The sequence below is a fragment of the Charadrius vociferus genome, unplaced genomic scaffold (assembly GCF_000708025.1).
Source record: "Charadrius vociferus isolate BGI_N301 unplaced genomic scaffold, ASM70802v2 scaffold15, whole genome shotgun sequence".
Lineage (NCBI taxonomy): Eukaryota > Metazoa > Chordata > Aves > Charadriiformes > Charadriidae > Charadrius > Charadrius vociferus.
Window position 1 is genome coordinate 8,421,628 of NW_009650064.1, and position 16,939 is coordinate 8,438,566.

The following is a 16,939-nucleotide window of genomic DNA, read 5'->3' on the forward strand; positions in this document are numbered from 1 at the left end:
AAGAGAAAGAACAAATAACCCTCCTCTCCCCACACACACACACTTTTTATGGTTTTGTAATTTTCTCCCGTTATGTAAAATGCAGCTCCAGCATTGGTTGTGAATAGCCGCTGTGCTGGAACAGCAGGGCTTATGGCTATTCTGTTCATAACAAGGTTTCTGCAATTTAAAAGAGAGCAGTAGACTAAAGAGGAGAGTATAGTCAAACTGCGGCCAGCCAAAATGAATAGACTTCGTCTGAATGGTAATTTAGAGACACCTTAGCATTGACTTTAAAATATGCTTCAGAAAGTGTTTTTCATAAGGCTGAGATGCGATTAAATTAAATTCCTCTCCAACAATAATTTACGGCTGCCTATTATAAGCTTGTGAAAAGTGTTAGTGGGGATACTGAACACATGTCTTGCCAATTTGAACTTCTCTTAAAAATTAAAATTTCTGTACATTTGCACAGTATTATTCTGTTTCTGTCTAGCGGCACTTTCTATTCTATTCTAGAGCAACTGTGTTTTATTATTCATGGCTAATTTTAATTACTATATCTGTAATTTCAGCCACATCCTAATTTACCACGCTGATTGTCCATTGAGATCCTGTGAACTGTAAACTGTTATTTCCATCTCTTCCTCAGCAATCATGTCGGTTATTCAGTCAGCCTTCCCACTGCAGAGTTTTCTATTCAGAGATAAAGTTGGTTGATTATTTATTTTTACAGTAATAGTGTCCAAAACAGTTAATGTTCAGTTGACTGCACATTTTCCTCATTAGAACGGTTATGGTTTCAAGCTGCACTGTGTAAATCTGAAAGTTTGTACAGTCAGAGAGAAACTCGGTCTCTCTACTCATTCCCCTGCTTGCAGAAATATGCTATTTTTGATTGCACAGTAACTCTTGCTCAGAGTCATGATCCTTGGACAGCCATTTAAAGTCTAGGAAGTGAGGTCTACATGTGGATTTGGATGTCCTCAGCAAATACCCTCACTCTCAAGCAAATTGTAGAAAAGCTGTCAAGCTTGGGGATTAAACCTGCTTGTTATCAATGGTTGGGAAGGAAGAACATGCCTTTGAGAGGCACGAGCCACTGCATGTTTATTCTGCCATTCCTGCCTGCCTAAAGCTTGCTGATCACCTTTCCCTGCAGTTCCCAGCCCGGCAGGCTTGAAGGAAGCTGATGTCCACAAGTAGAGGGGATGTCACGGTTCTTTCAGTGCTCATTGAGCAGGCTTCCCCAAGCAGGACAGCACAGGGTATAATGACTGACTCCGTTACAGACCTTTCCTTACTGCCCATCCTGCTGTGGCCTCAGCTCTGGGATTCATTCCCTTCTCCTCTCGCACCCAGACCCTTGACAAATCTGGCTTCCTCTTTCACTGCAAAATGTACACACACACTATCAAGGCACCATTGCATCCTATCATTCATCCTTGAGAAATAGACTCATCTTTCTTTTACCTTCTTTTTTTCTCCTTTCTTTTTCAACAAAGTTGCAGCTGCCAAACTTACTATATCTCCCTGTCCATTCCTCTAACCATAGCAGGTCTATGCAATCCTTATATCCTGCTTTCCTTTCCTCTCATCCCAGGGTCTGCTCTTGACTTCTAAGCCTCCTTTGTTCCGCTCTGCTTAAGCTCAGCCTTACCTTCTGTCTTGGTCTCTTTTCCCCACTCTAGACTTTTCCAGATAACCCTGCCTGTGGGAGCAACTTTCCATTTACTATCCACCCGGTTCCATCCTTCCATGTGTTTGTTCTTAGGAACTTCCCACCATACAGCTCACTGGATCGTCAGTGCCTTTAGGCTGTGGATAAATCAGTGTGGGGACCCAGTCTGGCCTTGGCACACTTCACCTGAAGTACGGCATAGCTCTGGCACAGATTTTTCTGTGTCGCTTTGGGCAAGTCACGTGTGTTCGCAGGACTTCAATTTATCATTTGCAAAATGGGGATAATGTCTTTTTCTTTTTCTTTGCCTTGCCATCTGCCCTGTATTATGGAGTCATCCCGGCAATTTTTAGAGCTGGGGGCCAGGACTGCTGATGAGCTTATGGGGCTAATGGCACTCTGTATTTCAAAAAGTCTGCATGAGTACAGAGGATAGTGTTTCTCCAGGTCCTTACCTTTGCTTACAGGGAGATGCAGAATTGCCTTTGAAGCAAAGGCCAGGCAGTGTCACCATGTAGATGTGATCTGGGCCACAGCCGTCAGCTGAACTACCTGCTTGGGCTGACATTGTACTAAAGCAGTGGCTGGCTGTGCTTCTGCCCTTCCCTCCTCCCCACCTCAGCCCACCAACAGGTCTCTGACTGTGAAGGATTCAGGCAGGGTGAGTCCAGCTGGGTACTGGTACCCATGTAACACAGAAAATAAAAATTATCTGACAATCATTTTAAATTTCTGTATAAGTGCATTTATTAGTGAGCCAGTTTGGTCTGCCTAATAATTCTTCTTTCTCTTCTATGTGGACTTTGGTATTTTTAGGCAATACATATACAAATTCTTCCTCTGCATTCTTTTAATGGCAGCAAAACTTAATATGCTAATGTAGAAATAATGTCATTTAGTTACAGAGGTCTGACTGAAATCAAACAAAGGAAATGAATGTGAAGCTCAGAAAGGCCAACTATAACTTATCCAATTTAGCTGCTGTGAGGTGATTCTCTTCCTGATATTATTGCTGGAGCTACAGAATCAGGGGATAAGATTTCTTTGATGCTTTCATTCCAAACAGCTCATTCAACTCACTATCCCTTATTGTTTATTATGATGGAATAGCTGCATTGGGCATTTACTAACTCTTTTGGGGATGCTGACAAGCAGTAAAGGTTTGGATAGTGAAGCAGATTTCAAATGTTTGCAGATGCACCATCTGTGGCTACCAAAACCCTCTGCAATACCATATGTGAAACCAATTCAGATAAGCTATAAACCCAAACTGTGAGAGAGGGCATAAATAGTTGGAAGCAAATATTTATCTGAAGACAGATGAATGGCAAAAATGGTACAGAATGGAAAACACAACCATTTGTTTTCTTTTGGAAAATGAAGGAAGAGCCATGCTTTTCTGGACTGGGTGATCACCAGTATCTCCAGCTTTCTGGGTATCAACAGTGGAAGCCAGGTATTTTGGTTATTATGAAAAGTCTGATCGTATTTGTCTCAGGATTGTGATGCTAATCTCCATCATGCAATTACTTGTCTTTCAGGTGGGCTTTTGATGTGTTCCCATGCTGCATTTCACGCCTGAAAAGGCTTCTCTATAAGCATCCCAAGAGATACAGCATGAGAGCGCCAAGGACCTTGCCTGACTGACATGAAAGAAGTGACCTGGGCAATTTCGTCTTCACCTTGTCACAAGAAATGCCTGAACAGAGAAATTATTATTTTCTGTAGATGGACAGGTCTATTTGATGTCCAGCTGCAAGTACAGGTTGTTAGTAAATTGCCAGTAATCACCATCCTCCTTCCAACTTGGTAAGAGTATCATTAAAGCTATCGTCACCCCTGCTTGACACCATTCCCCCCCTTTCTCTCCTAAGGAGTGACCAATGTCCCATTGTTACTCCTGAGCCCACAGAGGCACCCACTGGGCTGGGACCCCGTGGCTTACTGGGCTATCTGGAGGCACACTGGCAGGTAAAATGTTTCCATTTTTTATTACTATTTATAGTTGGTAAAACTGTCCAAAAATGTCAGGTGCCAGCATGTGCCCATGCCTCCTGATACAACCACACACATAACGTAGAGAAAAAGTCCTTTAGCAAAAATGTCAGCAAGTCTGATGTGGAGGAACAGGAGAGATGTTTTACTTCTCTTTCAGTAAAGATAGAAAAAAAAATATTAGGGAAAGTGGAAATTAGTGCTGTAGGACAGCACCAATGCAAAAACACATTTTAAAAGCATCTATAAAATGTTTAAATTGGTGGGAAATGAGACCTAATTTGTATTTAAAATAAAAAATTAAAAAAATTAAAAATTAAAGCTTCAGAGTCGTATTTTTTAGAAAACAGTCCATCTGCTTTGAAACATCTAAATAATCTATGACATATCTTTAGACAATGGGATGTCCTAACGTACTGGTTGAGACTTACATGGCAAACAAAGTGTCAGTGGGTCACAGCATTTCAAAGGAGGTAATGAACTTATTAATACAAATAAAAGCAGAAGGGAGTCTCACATTCAGAAACAGGATTGATAACTAAAAATCGTGGGAAACTCACTTTAGAGGTGGGAACTATTTGGAGCTCTTTTGTCAAGAATATGGTGTGGGGTAAATAATAGCCATTAAGTAACAGAAATGTATCTTCCTTATCCCAGACAATGCTCAAAATATCTTCTGTGCAGGTCAGCTTGTAGGATGAAAAAGATTTCATTTCATCCTTGGACCTTTCCTTTGTGGAACAGTTTTTCCAGCATTTCTCAAAATAATATTGCATGCAATAGCAAACCCTGCAGAAATTTCTTACCCTCAAACACTGGCCAAAGTAGCAATCCAGCTCAATAAACCTCATATCCTTTCTGATTATAAATTACTCTGACATTACTGCTCATCTCTCAGTGTTTATGCTGCTTTTCCTTATTTAATAGATTATCTGGATTTTTGGTCATAATGTGTTATAATGTATTGCTACTATAATGGTTAATCTTGTCACCAGATTATTTTAAGTCAAAGCAATGTTAATTTTATATTGTTCTAGAGACCAACAAAACGGTTTGTTGCCCTGCTGTACTGCTTAGTCACATTTGCATTAAAAAGCTTAGCTAGAAATTAAAGAATGCAAGTGCTATCTGAGCGAGGCGTTGACTAACAATGCAAGAACCTCAACCTTTCCAGGTCACCAGCACCCTCAATAGAGGGGAATGTCACTATAAATTCTGTAATTGTGTCAGGTCCACAGAGTGAGTCAGGACATGAGTTTGCTATATCAGTTCCTACACCTAGACTTTGCCTAAATTTGGTAGAATTTAAGCAACTCTACCAGGCTAGGGAACAAGAAGTCCTTCTCACTCACAGCAGAGCCTGACTCACGAGAGTCCTGAAAGCCTCTAGCCACCACCCAGACTCATCTCAGTTCCCAGTGCCTAAACTGCCTCCCACATGGTTTAGAAGCTTCTTGGTCTGAAGATCTATGAGAGTTTCTCCTTCCAAAGCACCAGTGGAAGCCAAAGGCTAGTCAGAGCTGATTACAGTTTAATCCAGTAAAAATTATGTAAGCATAGCTAAAATTTCCTGATATGTTAATTTAAAAAGTTTACTGGAGCAGGTCCAATATATCTTTTGCCAGTATATAAATGGCAAGAGGACTTCCCTTAGCCAAAAGAAACTCAGCTTGGATTTTCCCTGTTGGAGCGATTTGAATCCAAAGACTGCACACTAACCACAAGTCAGAATGACTTGCAAAGTTTGGCTGTGGCCAACAACAACTTGTGGTCACAGACCACAGACCAATGACCAATGGCCACAGACCAATGACCATACTGACTTCAAGAAAAGTCACGTTCTATAATACTGCTTGAAGCTGAGCCACTGCACAACTAGCAAAGCAAGAGAAATGACGCGTGGCTGTATTATCTAGTGGTGAGGCATTCAGCAAAGGTGACGGAGTCCAAAGACCTCTTCCTCCTGGATTTTTATATATATATATTACACTAGATAGTCACTGGACTAAACGACAGTAACAGGACACTAAACATTTTGCATCACTATCAGAAACTGCTTTTCTGAAATCCCATTGCCTTAATCAATAGTTTTTACTGCAAGGTAAGCCATATGAAACACAATGGTGTGTTTTAAGAGGTGTTAATATTTACTTCAGTCATGTTAAGTTGTTGCTTATCCTCTTCTGCCAGTGTATTTGAATGTTTGGTCTCTGTCCCAGTATCTTGAAGGGAGCTGGTAGGGATACATGCACGATGCTTGAAAGCTTGTGGAGTCCCGGTGGTGACATCCGGTAAAGCTGTGCGATCCACTGCAAAAGTGAGAGAACCTAATGAATTTCTCACCTGCAGCTAAATCTTATGGTAAACAACATGATGGTTAACTCAGAGGAGAGAAGCCCTGGACTTCTAGTTTGAGGGAAAGCAGAACAAATGGTCACTTTAATATTTAGACATCAATTAAAAAACGGGACGTTTTCAACAAATCAAAACCATTGGCTACTGTGCGATGTACATGCAGATTAAGAATAATATCTGGAAGCAGGTAATAAGAATATAACTTTATTACCAGTTCAGGTGTAGATATTTATAAACATCTGTCAAGGAGATGAAATCATAAATGATTCAAGTGAATCCCCATCCCAGTTCCTCTCAGTAAATGAAATTCTGAGAAATTAATTCTGCCTATGTAGTTTATTATGAAGACATGACCCCTAATTAAGCAGCTGCAGTAACAAGACACACTGAATTACACAAGTGGTCAGATGTGGTCTTTTAACAGACAAGCCATTGGGGGCAAAAGACTGAAAAGAAGGTCAGCCATTAGCATCCCAGTCCAATTAGCAGGATGAGAACTGAAATTCTGCAAAATGTAATTAATAATCGTGTTGTCAGCTTAGGACCGAACACAAATAATTGAGCAAAGGACACTCACGGTGCTTACCTAGTCTCAGCAGCACATGGTTTAAGAAGTGCCAAGAGCTTCTTGGCATTTTATATTCAAACATGAAGATGACTCAGACATTAAGTTACCACAAATAAGAATACGAGAGCTAATGAAGATCATTAGAGAGCTGGGCCAATGTCCAGTGTTAAGAAATGTGACTATGAAGTGTATCAATAAAACTAGGTTAGGGACACTTGGGTAACTGCATATACAATGAGAAAAGTTTTATAGGAAAAGAAAAAATTAAAGATATAGTGAGATCATTCTAGCCAAAAAAAGTTGGGAGAAGTCAGAAAGTCTTTTACAAATAACACATGGAAACATTTTAAGTATCATAGAGGCTTACTGCTAAATAAGAAGATAAAACTGATGACAACCTGGATGCTGATATTTAAAGACAGCAGTTTGATCAATGATGAAGTATTAAAGGCTTGGTTAAACCAGATATTGACAAAATGAAGTCTAGATGTCATCAGTGGAATAAATATTAAGAGAAAAAATCTGAATGTGTAAGTATGATGGAATTATAAACAACAAACAACATAATCGGATATTGAACAGCTGGTGCTGTAAGACTGTTACAAAATTAGTAGGTTATGCAAAGACAGGAGATGAAGTAGGTAGATTTTAGTTGCCCATTTGATATATCATTCCATGACTACTTGAAAAGATATTAAAAACAATTAGATAGAATAATTGCTAAATAGTCTGAATAGATGAATAAACAGCAAATGATCGAATTAGTAGAGAAAGACGAAGAATCATAGAATAGTTTGGGTTGGAAGGCAGCTTTAAAGGTCATCTAATCCAACCCAGCTGCAATGAGCAGGGACATCGCCAACTAGCTCAGGTTGCTCAGAGCCCCATCCAACCTCACCTTGAATGTACCCAGGGATGGGGCATCTACCACCTCTCTGGGAAACCTGTGCCAGTGTTACTGAAAGGCCGCAATAAGGTCTCTCTGCATCCTTCTCTTCTCCAGGCTGAACAACCCCAACTCTCTCAACCTCTCCTCATAGGAGAGATGCTCCAGCACGCTGATCATTTTCGTGGCCCTCCTCTGGAACCACTCCAACAGGTTCATGTCTTTCCTGTGCTGAGGGCTCCAGAGCTGGACGTAGTACTGCAGGTGGGGTCTCACCAGAGTGGCACAGAGGGGCAGAATCTCCTCCCTCGACCTGCTGGCCACACTTCTTTTGATCCAGCCCAGGATATGGTTGGCCTGCTGGGCTGCCAGCACACACTGACAGCTCACAGCCAGCTTTTCACCCCCCAGAACCCCCAAATCCTTCTCTTCAGGGCTGCTCTCAATCCCTTCATCCCTCAGCCTGTATTGATACTGGCAGTTGCCCTGACCCAGGTGCAGGACCTTGCACTTGGCCTTGTTCAACCTCCTGAGGTTCACATGGGCCTATTTCTCAAGCTTGTCCAGGTCCCTCTGGATGGCACCCCATCCCTCAGGCATGTCAATCGCACCACTCAGCTTGGTGTCATCTGCAAACTTGTTAAGGGTGCACTCAATGCCACTGTCTATGTCACTGATGAAGATATTGAACAGTACTGGTCCCAACACAGACCCGTGAGGGACACTACGTATCACCAGTCTCCATCTGGACATTGAGCCATTGACCACTACCCTCTAGATGCGTCTATCCAGCCAATTCTTCATCCATTAAACAGTCCACCCATCAAATCCATATCCCTCCAATTTAGAGAGAAGGATGATTTGGGGGACCGTGTCAAAGGCCTTACAGAAGTCCAGATAGATGACATCCATAGCTCTTCCCTTGTCCACTGATGTAATCACTCCATCCTAGAAGGTCACAAGGTTGGTCAGGCAGGACTTGCCCTTGGTGAAGCCGTGCTGGCTGTCTCAAATCACCTCCCTGTCCTCCATGTGCCTTAGCATACCTTCTAGGAGCAGCTGTTCTATGACCTTCCCAGGCACACAGGTGAGGCTGACTGCTTGGTAGTTCCCAGGGTCCTCTTTCTACCCTTTTTAAAAATGGGTGCAATGTTTCCCTTTTTCCAGTCACCAGGGACTTCACCTGACTTCCGCAACTTTTCAAATATCGTGGAGAGTTGCCTGGCAACTACAGCAGCCTGTTCCCTCAGGACTCTGGGATGCCTCTCGTCAGGTCCCATAGACTTTTGCATGTTCAGATTCCTCAGATGGTCATGAACCTGATCTTCTCTTACAACGGGAGAGACTTTGCTCTCCCAGTCTCTGCCTTGTTGTCCATCTACTTGAGAGGTGTGGGGAGAGAGGCTGCCAGGGAAGACTGCAGCAAAAAAGTTGTTGAGTACCTCAGCCTTCTCATCTGTTGTTTCCAGTTTGCCAGTCTTGTTCATTGGGGGTGGTACGCTTTCTTTGACCTTCCTTTTCTAGCAAACATGGTTTGCTTAAGACTGTTATCAAAAACCTGACCCCCTCTCTTGAGAAGAAAGGGTTTGTGAAGAAAAGCCTGAAGAACAGTAAAGGCAGACAATAATGAGAATACCAGCCCAGGTGACAGGTGAATTTATTACACTGACAGTAAGTCAAAGGTGCATGAAATGGAATGAGAACTGACTCAGAGATTCATAAAAATGCTGCTGTGCACAGGATATAGGGTTGCTGCACAAATAGTGTGAATAATGCTGTTTAAAGGCATGCACAAACAGTCTAGAATAAAGTTCCTAGGAGAATGTGCCTACAGGCATGTTTAGAAATTTCCTGTCTGGTTGGGGTTCCTTCACTGTGGCTTTAGAGAGAAATATCCCCACCGAGCTCCATGCTTTTGTCTTTCCTCTTTTGCCTCTTCATAGCTTTATGAACTTACAGAAATGTGGCTGCTCTCTCCATTCACATAGTTTATGGATCCAGTGTTTTAATAGACATCAATTAAAAATCCCACCTATGTTTCTGGCATGTCCCTCCAGATGTGTAGGTGTCTTGTCAAAGCTAACATAGCTGAGAGAGACTTTTGAATTTCCTTTCTCCATCTTTTTTATTGTTTTCTTGTGGGATCCTTACAGACACCAATGGTCACCCTACCTATTTCTCGCATCTACTGGTGAGAAGTTGCCTTGGCCTTAACTTAACTCTCCTGTTCAGACTGTATTGCAGGTTCTTTCTCTAGAGCTCTCTGCCTCTTGCATGGCTTGCCCGCATGGCTGTAACTCTTCTCCAGCCTTTTGGTGTCTATGGCTGATTAATTCAACATCTCTGTCTATACTGGCAGAGGCAATCCCAGCCTGCTCATACCCACTCCCCGTGGACACCATCCTAACCTGATGCTTTGACGGTCTTCTTCAGCTCCCATTTCCTGATCATGTCACACATCAACAGTTGACTTTCAAGAATATCTGGGTGTGGTCTTACTAGTGTACCTCTCACAGTACCCATACATACATCAGATCCACTTCATTTTCCTTGTTCACATCTCTCCTTTTATTTCTCCTTTGAGTCAATTGTTTCAAAGAAAACAAACCCCTTGACAACAGTAAGGCTTTTTGGCTGTTACTCTGTCAAATACTATCCCATTATTCCTAGTGTTTCACTGTGTGTACCTGTGCTTTCTCTCGAACTGTGTAATTTTTGGGTTGCAGATTCTCTTTGGGGCGTGTATTTGTGCAGCACTTCACACAAGGAGTCCTCCCCACTGACAGCATTTCTAAATTCCACAGGAAAAAAAAATCTACCAGTGTGAACTGAACCAGGAAGACAGCAGCTAGCTGAGCAAGTAGAAAAGCACAGTGACTCAGTCTGCAATGGATTGTGTGTTCCTAGAGCAACCACACAACACAAGAATACAAAATAGCACCAAATTTGTCAGTCTGTCAGTCTGGGGTTTTATTCTTCCCTCTTCACAGTGGTATATAAACTTCACTTACTTGCATATTGCCAACAGCTCTTGAAGGTACACACTACATGGCAACAGTCAGTGAGACACACAGGACAATAACCATCCTAAAATATGTTTCTTTTTACTGCATGAACAGTAACTTTGACGGCCACTGTCATAGTTGTGCACACATCATCAGACTTAAGTTTTTCCTTTCACTAATTGACCACCAGGGTGCTCCCTAATTAAATTTTCTGTCCTATAGCTTTATGTTGAAGATATGTGCTAGCCATTTTCTCAGGAGCGTCTGCACCACGCTAGGTTTGAATTCGTTCTGGGTTTTTGCATATTTCTGCTCACTAGGAAGCAAATACAAGTGCTTTAAAACCAGACTGGAATTCTTTTTCCTTTGTGTATCTAAAATTTACCATAAAGTTTTGAAAAGGATAATTGTAAACCTAAAGGTGTAATTCTCACTGATGCTACTGAGAATGTACTTTCCCTGGCACATAATTTTAAAAGGTTGCCCTAATGCATGTGTATTTTAAACACAGAGATGCAAATAAACCATCCCTTTTTTCTCTGATACCTGAACAACCAAAGTTGATTTTCTGACATGCAAGCCTACAGCAGCTGTCTGATCTTTTAATCTGTTACATATGCTTTGTCTGATGCTTCCCTATAAGAGAACACAAAACTGCTGTAGACATCATTACGCCTCTTGGTCTGCCAGTTCAAGACCTGCACCCTCTTGTATTCCCAAAGTGAGAAGTAATGTGCATGGGAGGTATTAGTCAAAGCTTCTTAGTCACTGGAGGATTTAGAAAACATACTGTGTACATTTTTCTGGCCACTGAGCTGTAGGATTTTGGAAGCAGCTTGCTCTTTCTCCGCTTATCATTTTAATCAATTAAAAGGGTTGTCCATCCTGTGCTAATCTCCCTTCAAACCCTACTAGATCAGAAGTCTCCAGTTGATTATCATTGCAGATTAACAGGATGTCAGACAAATGTTAATTTTTATGTTACAAAGTCACTGTCAGCATTTATTGTACGTCTCTAAGGCCTGCAAAGCAGAGATGAATATGATTAAGAAAGGAAAAGGAAGAAAGCTCGAGGTATGGCAATTTTCATCTTCTCCAAATCACAGAAAGACATGAAAAACTGCTTCCACACTCTGCCCAGGAAACAGAGATGGGAGAGAAGTGTTTACATTTTAGTTGTTCATACCCTGACATCACAAAAACAAAATAACCTAAAACCTGTTTTCTCCTTTTTCCATATTACAGACAATATAGAGGTAAAACAAAATAAACAACTCAGAAACGTGGATGTGAAAGGTTAGATTGCAGGATAGATTAAAGGGAAGTTCAAGTGGGATTGCAGAGTGCCTCTTATCCTACTTAGACCACACTTTATTTGAATACATTTAGGGTCTGTCTTCTAGGAAAAAAACCAACATTGTTCCACAGGGCATGGGAGTGAACAGACCAGTCTGTCATGCCAAAGTACACAGCAGCTTGATGGTGCAGGCGTTCATCTGAGAAGGGGTATCTGGTGGGTACACCCGAAAACCTGGACTCAGAAGACATAATCTAATCTTGGCCATACTTGATGAGCAATATTTTCAACTCCTCATTAGCCCTGTTTCCATCCCTGCCTGTCTCATTTCCACTTTGCCTGGTTGTGGTGTTGATAGACACCACTTGAACATGAGCTCCCCATGCAAGGCTCTTAGCTAAGAAACACTTGATGTTACCAGCAAGACAATCTCTCAGGACACTGTGGGGATGGTTTTAGATTCATGCAATGCCAGTAACAGGAACAATACTGACACGTTGTCCACTTGTGGTGTTCTTATGTTGTAGAGATCGTAGTGAAAATGAGAAGTGTTTAAAAAAGAGTTGCAAAATTATTTCCCATGTGTCACACATGCCTGAGAGAGAGAGAGAGACTTATAATATTTACCTAAGAGAAATTAAGTGACTTGCTTCCTGTTTGCAGATATCTGTATGGGGAACAGACCTTTAACAATAAACAGGTTTTCTGTTCAGGAGAGTAAGACAGAGTGACATTCAGTGATCAGCAGTAAAACGTGAATGAACTAAGTCTAGAAACAAAGTCTGTTATTTTTATCTATGTTGACAACTAACAGCTGGTGTGTTCTCCATCACTGGAGGGCTTAATTCAGGATAGAATATATTTCTAAAAGTTATACCATAGCTCATTCAGAAATTATGGGTTTGATGCTGAAATGAGTGAACTGTTATGGGATACGGATCTTCAGCATGTATTAAGCATAGTGTCAGACTAGTTCACTGCAATGATGCATTCTTGCTTTTAAATCTATTTGAATGCAAGATTTATAGGGCACAGGTTTGCTCTTACTATGGCTGCGAGACACCATCTAACATAACGTGCTCATGTTTGTAGTGGGGATTCCTAGCCCGTGTCCTGTGTACAATATATATACACAACACACTTTTGACAACTAAATAAAACCACATTTGGCTCTTGCTCTCCAGATATAAGGTGTTACACAGCTCGAAACAGCATTCTGTCAGGCCAGTGTTTCATTGCTTCTGATACAACAAAGCAACATACACTGCATACGTGACCCTTGCTCTGCCTCACTGTTCACAAGATCCATGTCAGTACCCTGTCAGAAAATAGTTCACAGAACTTTATTACCAGAGGTATTCATATACAACTTCTTGAGAATACTTCGAGCGTTTCTTTCTACACCTGTTTTGGCAATGTCCAAGGCATGGCATTTGTCATTTTATGCAGTACTTTTGCACATCAGCGGAATATACAAGGTAGAGTAACCCTGAGCCAGGCACAAGATCCAAACAAATGAGCTTCCTGCATCCAAGAGCAGACACTACCATGAACTTCCCTAAAAACTATCCAAAACATCAAAGTAGGTATGTATAAGGAAATCTGAACCTTTAGGTGACATCTTGCCTAACTCGTGGCAGGCTTTAGTTTAATTTATAGAGAAGTACATGTAAATATATGTTGTGTAGTATTGTTATACATGCTGTAATATACAATGCACAATCTATAAAATTTATAAATAATATAATAATCTGATAAATTTTTATGCATATGTACATAAATGTCTACATTTATCTTTTAGCTAAATATCCATTCTATGATTCTATGATTCTATCTCAATATTTCATCTATACATTTTAAAAATGCCATTCCTACAATTTGATGAAGTGTCTTCTAGATCTTTATGTTATAAGACAGGAATTAAAGAATTTTCTACTTTCCTTTCTAAACTATTCATTATATATATGGTATTGTAACATTAGAGTGCAAGGTTTGAAAAAAGCAAAATCTCTATGCAATCCCACTGTGATCAAATTCATTCAATAAATGCCACATCACAGCAAGAAGTGACAATGAATACATATATTAGCTGGCATGCCTGTATCTTTACTTATTGAAGGATCTCTGGAAATTCTTTCATTCTGGACTGTGTTACAATGCAGATGTTCCCAGCGAGTATGCAGTCCCGAAACTGGCTATCAGAAGGAGTCACCATGGTACCATCCTACTGTTTGGTGGACTTTTTTAATTGCTTTAACGATGGACTTTGAATGTCAGGGTCAACTGTCTTTCTTGAAACAAATTCTAGTTTTCCTATGCGGTGGTAGGACTTTCTTTCACACAGAAGCAGGGCACGTGTATTTGTGCAATTCTCAAGGGTGCCTTTGTAACAGGAAGTGTGTTTCTGCAGGAGGTGTGTGCACATTCAGTGTGCAGAAGGCTCAGTGAAGTGCCTAATGGAGATACCCAGGTCAGCTTGGGAACAGGGATTGCAGCAGAAGACGCGGTCCTGTGCTCTTCAGATCCTGCAGCCCTGACACAGTTGTCTCAACAGGGCAGGGAGACAGTTCCCTAGCAGCAATATGCCAAGATGCCATTGTTTAGCTTTAAATTGTTCTAAATGCCAAGTGATCAGGCTAGAATGAAGATCTACCTTAGAGGAATACGTAAAGATGGAAGAGTTAAACACCACAAACAAAAATAAAAGTATTCCAGAGCTAACTTCTTTCAGAAGACAAGGCTGACTGCTTTCACAAATTACCTGCCTCTGAATTTATGTTATTCATTGATTTTTCCATACACCTTTCATTACCTAAGTCAGAAGCTAGGTAGAAAAACCATGCCACCTATAATTGTATACTCAATAATATTATGCTGTTTAATGTGGTTTGAAAAGCATAATAGAATTACAGTTAACATCTATAATCAATCAATCAGTACAGTTTTCTATTGTGGAAAGCCACCAAAACACATAAGCTGCAGTTACAATTATTGCTTACACATGGTAAGCTTTCCTCTTCTGGTAAGTGGTGCAGTTCAGGCTGGGGGAAGGGAGAGGACCTAGAGGCTTAGAATAATGGACTGCAACGCAGACAGGGACAGCTGTGATAATCTATTTGAGCTTCTGTGTGTCACAGGCCACAGATTTCAACACACTAATGCCAAGACAGGACTTCTTCCCAGCCAACGGGGATTTGGAGTGAGACAAGGTGGCAAGAGTTGTGGTGGAAGCAGCATGTGTTACCCTTGGCAGAGGCAGCAGGCTCTGGGCACCACGGTGTGTGCCTGGCAAGTGAGTGCTGTGCATGGGGTGGCCCTAATACAGCTCACTTCTTTTTTTCAGAAGATCAGCTATTCCATTCAAAGCTCCCCTGCATCTTCTGTGGTTGTTTATAGCAGTGCAAAGCAGGGATTTGCAAAAGCTGTCAATCCATTCCTCTGATGCTGCGTCACAGGCAACCCTCACATTCACGTGAGGGCTAGAGTGGTGCCAGGACAGCGTAGCATCAGCCCCAAGAAGTAAAGTGAGGGGTAGCCATGGCAATTGCTGTCTGCTGCAAGAACTGGCCAAGATTTTCAGCGGTAAGCACCTAATCCATCATTAGGCTGCTTGGTAACAGACTGATTTTTAGCGTGTTTAATATTCTGGGAAGAGGCATCTGGAGATGTTGTGACAGAGCAGGGACTCACGATTCCTAAAGGCAAAGGTCAGATATGGCAGTCATGATAAACTGGCATGTACTCCTGTGTAGCACAGGCCAGAGACCTTCTCAAAGTGCAGAGCAGCAGTGGGTGGGCGTTTATGAATCTCTGCAAATCACTGAGTCATATTTGCACCAGGCCAGTATCTTCCTATGGAGTCATGGCATGTAGGAAAGAGTTCCCATCTGAGTGTGATGCATTCAGGTGTGATAGTGAATCCAAGACCCGCCTCAGCTATTCCAGTCCTTAATTTACCTTCCCTAAAAAAAATGGCCCCTGGGTTCTGGTCTGAATTCTTCAAACCACCGGGACTGTATTTTGTTTTGCTGTCTTATTTCACTTTGGTTCCTGGCTCTGCACTAGATCTTCCCATATGACCTTGGGCTACCCACTTAATCTCTTTTTGCCTCAACTCATTGTTACAAGGAGGGGATTACAACACTTCCCTTCTTTAACTGTTCTATTGTGTCAAGATCAAAGACTCCCTTGGGCAGTGATCTTTTCTGCATCTTGACACACTTTGTCAAGTGAGAAAACCATTATTTTGGCTATGGTTTTTATAGCTGTGCTGCAGTAGACCCTAAGAAAAGTTATTCTTTGCATTAAACATGTCAGTGTCTTTGCAGCTTTCATGTTATTTATGTTGCAAATTAAGAAACAGAGTAGGTAGCTGCACAGAGTCTTGATTACTGCAATAACTTTTCTTCTCCCAGCACACACCAGAGCACTCACCCAGCTGTCCAAAGAGGCTTCACACTGTGAAGAATTAATACTTTGCCATCTTCCTCCGCATCACCTGAGTGGAGCTGCTTGGATTTGGGTCTTGCCAAAGAGCATCCTTTCCAAGAGAGGCACTGGAGCATCTAGAAGGGCTGCAACTTCCCCATTAATCTCATGTGGGTGTTGGGCTCCTGCTTGCTGCCGTGATCAAATGACCAGAAAGCCCATCATTTCACCTCATAATGTAGGAGGATCCTACCCCAAGCAGTGAACCCAGTTTTAAGGCAGTCAGGTGCATAAACAGACAGAGAACCTCTGGTGACTGACCGGGATCTTTGCCATCACTTTTTGAATATCCTACTAGAACTCTTATTTTATTGTTTTTCTACCTGTATGGCCAGTAATACAATCTTTTATGAAAATCCCCCAGACATTTTTGATGCATTAATAAAAGCACAATTTTATTACAGAGCCAGAATTAAAAAGAAAAAAAGCAAAGAACTTAGAAGATACATCACCATCATTATTAATAATCTGCCCTGGCTTTAGCTGGGATAGAGTTAATTTCCCTTCTAGTAGCTGCTGTGGTTTGGGTTTTATATGAGAATAATGCTGATAACACATATTGGTTTAGTTGTTGCTAAGTGATGTTTACGTTAGTCAAGGCTTCCCATGGGAGCTGAGAGGGAGCATAGACAGCACAGGCTGGCCAAAGCAATATTCCATTCCATAGATGTCATGCTTGGTACAT